Source organism: Strongylocentrotus purpuratus, unplaced genomic scaffold (assembly GCF_000002235.5).
Source record: "Strongylocentrotus purpuratus isolate Spur 01 unplaced genomic scaffold, Spur_5.0 spur5_scaffold_18, whole genome shotgun sequence".
Lineage (NCBI taxonomy): Eukaryota > Metazoa > Echinodermata > Echinoidea > Camarodonta > Strongylocentrotidae > Strongylocentrotus > Strongylocentrotus purpuratus.
In genome coordinates, this window is record NW_022145603.1 from 28,554,486 (window position 1) to 28,560,919 (window position 6,434).

Consider the following 6,434-nt stretch of genomic DNA (forward strand, 5'->3'; position numbering starts at 1 on the left):
GTCGCGGTGTTGTCTTCAGTGTGAAGGCTCGGACCCGTTATAAACTATCGCGGGATATTAACACCGCCTCGCGATAACGCCGCGACAAACTATCGCTAGGTTCGCCTAGCTACAGCAGCGGGACAGTCCCGCTGCTGTCGCGGTGTTTACTCAGTGTGAAGGCTCTCCGCTATAACACCGCGACAAACACGTGTGATTTGTTTACTTACCTATCACTGACCTCTTTTCTCCAGCAATGGTGAACATAAAGTGAAATAGAAATAAAGTAACCAGTGGATTCAAATTGATTTTATTATTATGTAGATATTATAATTATCCAAATAAAAATATTTCACACTTCAAAAAATTAAAATTTTCTGACTGGAAGCAATAAAAATGCTAGTTTTTTAAAAAGTAATATGATCGAGGATACAAAAAGCAACTTGACATGTTTACGCGCTGAAGTATTTCCGGTCATATCGGGGTCACTCGCGGGTCATGAGCCATGCATACACGTGTTTGTTACGGTGGTAATAAAAATCACCCGCTGCAGCGTGAATGGGTACATGATATTTATCCCGCTGCTGCAGCGGGATAACTTTTCTACTGTGAATGCATTTGTAGCGGTGTTATGGCGGTGTCGCCGCTCCGCTACAACGCCGCTACAAATTTCAAAACCACTGTGAATGGGGTAGACGAATAAATTCCTTGCCATTTCCTATAACTTAATTCAAAGGACATGGAAAGTTTTTGATAAGCCCGTCCAAAATTAGATGACGAATACGACGATACTAGCAATGCTAAGCTGATGTGCAATGTTAATTTAATAATAATGATAATAATAATAACAATAATAATAATTTTTTTAGTCCACTCCAAATGTTATTAAACCGAAATGAAAAATGCTTTTTGCCCAATTGATCATGAGCCCGGCTGCCACTGAGCAGCTTCAGATCGACGTTGCTCTATCCCTTATTGTTGAACGCCAAACAAGGTAGCAAGCAACCCCCATCTTTTAACGTCTTTTGGTATGACGCGACCGGGGATCGAACCCACGACCTCCCGGTTGTGAAAAGGACGCTCTACTGATTGAGCCAACACTCTGGTGTTTCCAATCTCAAGTGAAATATTAATCAAATGAGAAGTAGAAAACCATGAAGATACCATCCTGGGACGTCAATTTAACAACGGTAACCTTCTCTACACACGTGTTAAACGTACGATGACTGTGTGTATATGCATACTACAGTCCACAAACAAGCTGCATCTAGGTTAAGTGATGAGTATTTGGGCTGCAAGGGTCTTAACCCCATTGACTACTGAATTCATTCATTCCATAGGCTTAATACAGTAGCCACCCGGTTCTCGTAGGCAATGGGCTAGCATAGGAAAGCGCATAGCAGCTTTCTAGCAATTCTTGCAGATATTAACACTTTAATTCAATGGGTAAAATACGAAATGATCTCTAACATATTTGTTTTGATACGAGGAGAAAAATCTGTCAAAAATAATAATGTCTCGCAATATGCTATGGTCAATACGACTGAAGGCTAGAAAAATTAATGTGCTTAATAAATACAAGTTTCCACGATACTGAAGCGAGTTACGAATGTTTCACATGTTTCGTTTTTAAACCGCATTACGCTTTCAGATCGCATATTTTTGTTGTTTTCCCCCTAGAGATTTGACTTCAAATTCCATTCAGCATTTAGAGCGTGGGGTATTTTCTGGACTCCAGTCTCTTCAATTTCTGTAAGTGAAAGACAATTTGGGGGCAAGTCTAAGCTATTGCCTCCCCACCCCCCCCCCCCTTACGTCACAAACCACATCTAAGATTTAAGTGTATAACTAATGAGCGTGTTAATAGCAATACTAGAAGTTTTATTTGACCAAATGTGAAATGAAAAGACACATTTGATGTCAAAATAATGTTCAGGACTCTTAAATACTGTGTAACGTACGGGACACCAAAGTACCAAATAAATAAATCGACTTACCATTCATCTGTCAATCATTAGTGAGCTAACAAGAGACAGTGGTATGTAGCTTCACCAGAGCTGACCACTTGTTTACAATAGACTATAAAATACCAAAATAGGAGTTGCTGTAGCATCAACAGGAAAAGAAAGGTTATGTGGAGGTATTGTATGAAAGAATGCAATTCTTTTGTGAACATGTGCTGAGCTGGGGGAAGTTACATACCACTGCCTCTTGTAAGCTCACTTATGATTGACAGATGATGTCACAAGATGAATGAGATCTGGAGCATTTTCTGAGGGTGGAGCATAGCAGGTCTAAAAAAAATACTTTATAAAGTATTTAAAAAATCTATGAAATATATTAAGATGTTTGAAGAAGAAAAAAGGTGAGTTGTATGCAGCCCTGCACATCAACAGGAATCAACTTATATTTGGATGTCACCCGACATTTAAGATATCCACCCCCTTAAGTGTTCATTTTTTCCTTTCTTTTATACAGGGATTTGATGTACAACAATATCCAGGGTATCGAAGAATTTACGTTTGAATCTCTGGCGTCTCTCCAATATCTGTATGTAATTTCAATATCATTCACTTTGTTTGATGTTTACATCCGTGGACAAGGGATTTTTTAGCAATATTTGCCCCCTGATCTGTACCAACGTATATGAAACGAGCACCAGACAGTATTTAGAAAGTAATAAATTACGATCCATTAAAAGGAGCAGTATTAATACCGATCGCAAATAAAATATAGGCTCTACGAAGTAGGAGTATTAGTAATACACTGTAGACAAATTAGCTTTTGTTTACTAATATGTTTTTGTCCCAAGAATCCAAACAGATGCACACTAACACATAAATGTTTAGGTGCTAGTATTCAAACACTTAAAACGAAGGTAAATTAGCACTTACTGTTTAACAATCAGTTTATCCGCGTGTTATAGGGCTTTCACATATACACTCCGGGGCCCGAACGGCGAGTAAAAACAGACATTTCAGTAATTTTCAGCCGGTGTCCAGGCGGCTGCCGTAAAGTTCCTACGGGCGCCGGGACAGTTTTTTAAGTGGTACGGGCGCCGTGGGGCTGACTTGGCTGCTCCCAATTCTCCCGGCGTTTTATCCGACCGTTAGGCGGTATAAAGCCCGGACGGGACGGACGGGCCCCTCACGAATTTTGTGGGTCTATTTTTCTAAGAAATCTCAAAAACATTAGATTCCACAATTTAAACTAATATCAGCTTACCTCATCAAATTCTGAATAATAATTTGTGTTTTTACGTAATCTTGGAAGAACATCATTGAAGAAATGCTCCAGAAAAGTATTTGATAATTCAGGGGAAATTTAAATTTAAATTTTATTGCTCAATGAAAATTTGTTTTACTAACATTTTACAATTATCGCAATTAACAACTTTATAACAAAAAATACAGATATCATAGCAAATGTAGATTACTGTAACTGATTTTTTTTTTCGAACATTTTCATAACAGGCTTTACAGACCTATAGATTATACATGGATTTTTAGACAATGTGATATGCTTATATACGTCTATTATGATTAAATGCAGTGCCAGTAACTAATAAATCAGGAAATCAACTGAGGACCCTCCCACAATTTCATATGCATTGCCTTAATATTGAAAATCATGTTCATATTATGTAATACGTCATTGTAATGTTTGAACAGGTGTCTCATTAGAAAAAGTGATTGATTTTTCAAAAGTCTTCGCTATTGTGTTTAATCTGATATCATTATACCGATCAGGGATCTTTCAGACAACAAGATTCGAGACATTGAGGTAGGAGCTTTTGATGGCCTGCAGAATGTAACTGATTTGTAAGTTAAAATCTTTTTTACAACTCTACGTGTTTACCGATTACATTTTATTACATGGTTCGTTTGACCGCTTGACCATGCAAGAGACCTGTATATCGATTTAATAAATACTTTTAAAAACAAAAGTTTCTCTTGAAAACTTAAAAAAAGGATTTGCCAGAGGCCTAAAGTTATTATATTCACAATATTTCATTAATGCACATATTTCGATATTCCAATAACTTAAAGGTAACGCAAGGTGATTGATGCCAATAGCGGATTTATAAGTATGATTTTTCTAAGTACACTGAGACGAATAAATTCCTTAATTCAAAGGACATGGGAAGTTTTTGATAAGCCCGTCCAAAAATAGATGACGAATAATACGATACTATCAATGCTAAGCTGCAGTGCAATGTTTCAGATCTCAAGTGAGATATTAAACAAATGAGAAGTAGAAAACCATTAAGATACCATCCTGGGATGTCAATTTAACAACGGTAACCTTCTCTACACACGTGTTAAACGTACGATGACTGTGTGTATATGCATACTACAGTCCACAAACAAGCTGCATCTAGGTTAAATGATGAGTATTTGGGGTGCAAGAGTCTTAACCCCATTGACTACTGAATTCATTCATTCAGTAGCCACCCGGTTCCCGTAGCCAATGGGCTAGCATAGGGAAGCGTATGGCAGATTTCTAGCAATGCTTGCATATATTTACACTTTAATTCACCGGGTAAAATACGAAATGATTTCTTACATATTTGTTTTGATACGAGGAAAGAAATATGTCACAAATAATCATCATTCTCAATATGCTATGGTCAATACGGCTAAAGGCTAGAAAGTTTCATGTGCCTATAATAGATAAAAGTTTTCCCGATACTCAGTGAAGCGAGTTACGAATGTTTCACATATTCGTTTTTAAACCGCATTACGCTTTCAGATCGCATATTTTTGTTGTTTTCCCCCTAGAGATTTGACTTCAAATTCCATTCAGCATTTAGAGCGTGGGGTATTTTCTGGACTCCAGTCTCTTCAATTTCTGTAAGTGAAAGACAATTTGGGGGCAAGTCTAAGCTATTGCCTCCCCACCCCCCCCCCCTTACGTCACAAACCACATCTAAGATTTAAGTGTATAACTAATGAGCGTGTTAATAGCAATACTAGAAGTTTTATTTGACCAAATGTGAAATGAAAAGACACATTTGATGTCAAAATAATGTTCAGGACTCTTAAATACTGTGTAACGTACGGGACACCAAAGTACCAAATAAATAAATCGACTTACCATTCATCTGTCAATCATTAGTGAGCTAACAAGAGACAGTGGTATGTAGCTTCACCAGAGCTGACCACTTGTTTACAATAGACTATAAAATACCAAAATAGGAGTTGCTGTAGCATCAACAGGAAAAGAAAGGTTATGTGGAGGTATTGTATGAAAGAATGCAATTCTTTTGTGAACATGTGCTGAGCTGGGGGAAGTTACATACCACTGCCTCTTGTAAGCTCACTTATGATTGACAGATGATGTCACAAGATGAATGAGATCTGGAGCATTTTCTGAGGGTGGAGCATAGCAGGTCTAAAAAAAATACTTTATAAAGTATTTAAAAAATCTATGAAATATATTAAGATGTTTGAAGAAGAAAAAAGGTGAGTTGTATGCAGCCCTGCACATCAACAGGAATCAACTTATATTTGGATGTCACCCGACATTTAAGATATCCACCCCCTTAAGTGTTCATTTTTTCCTTTCTTTTATACAGGGATTTGATGTACAACAATATCCAGGGTATCGAAGAATTTACGTTTGAATCTCTGGCGTCTCTCCTATATCTGTATGTAATTTCAATATCATTCACTTTGTTTGATGTTTACATCCGTGGACAAGGGATTTTTTAGCAATATTTGCCCCCTGATCTGTACCAACGTATATGAAACGAGCACCAGACAGTATTAAGAAAGTTATACATTACGATCCATTAAGAGGAACACTATTAATACCGATCGCAAATAAAATATAGGCTCTACGAAGTAGTAGTATTAGTAATACACTGTAGACAAATTAGCTTTTGTTTACTAATATGTTTTTGTCCCAACAATCCAAACAGATGCACACTAACACATAAATGTTCAGGTGCTAGTATTCAAACACTTAAAACAAAGGTAAATTAGCACTTACTGTTTAACAATCAGTTTATCCGCGTGTTATAGGGCTTTCACATATACACTCCGGGGCCCGAACGGCGAGTAAAAACAGACATTTCAGTAATTTTCAGCCGGTGTCCAGTCGGCTGCCGTAAAGTTCCTACGGGCGCCGGGACAGTTTTTTTAAATGGTACGGGCGCCGTGGGGCTGACTTGGCTGCTCCCAATTCTCCCGGCGTTTTATACGACCGTTAGGCCGTATAAAGTCCGTAAAGGACCCGTTAGGGCACCTAACGGGTCCCGTGCTGGCTCCGGACGGGCCCCTCACGATTTTTGTGGGTCTATTTTTCTAAGAAATCTCAAAAACATTAGATTCCACAATTTAAACTAATATCATCTTAAATAATCATAACAGGCTTTACAAACCTATAGATTATACATGGATTTTTAGACAATGTGATATGCTTATATCCGTCTATTATGGTTAAATGCAGTG

At 37.7% G+C, this 6,434-nt stretch overlaps 1 long non-coding RNA gene across 1 annotated transcript; it reads left to right on the forward strand.

The window, feature by feature from the left end:
- The first annotated feature begins 1,659 nt into the window (after positions 1-1,659).
- LOC115925551 lies at positions 1,660-3,858 on the forward strand. The gene is made up of 3 exons (XR_004064786.1): positions 1,660-1,731; positions 2,458-2,529; positions 3,729-3,858. It is a non-coding gene; the product is annotated as an uncharacterized LOC115925551 (long non-coding RNA).
- Positions 3,859-6,434: the final 2,576 nt, after the last annotated feature.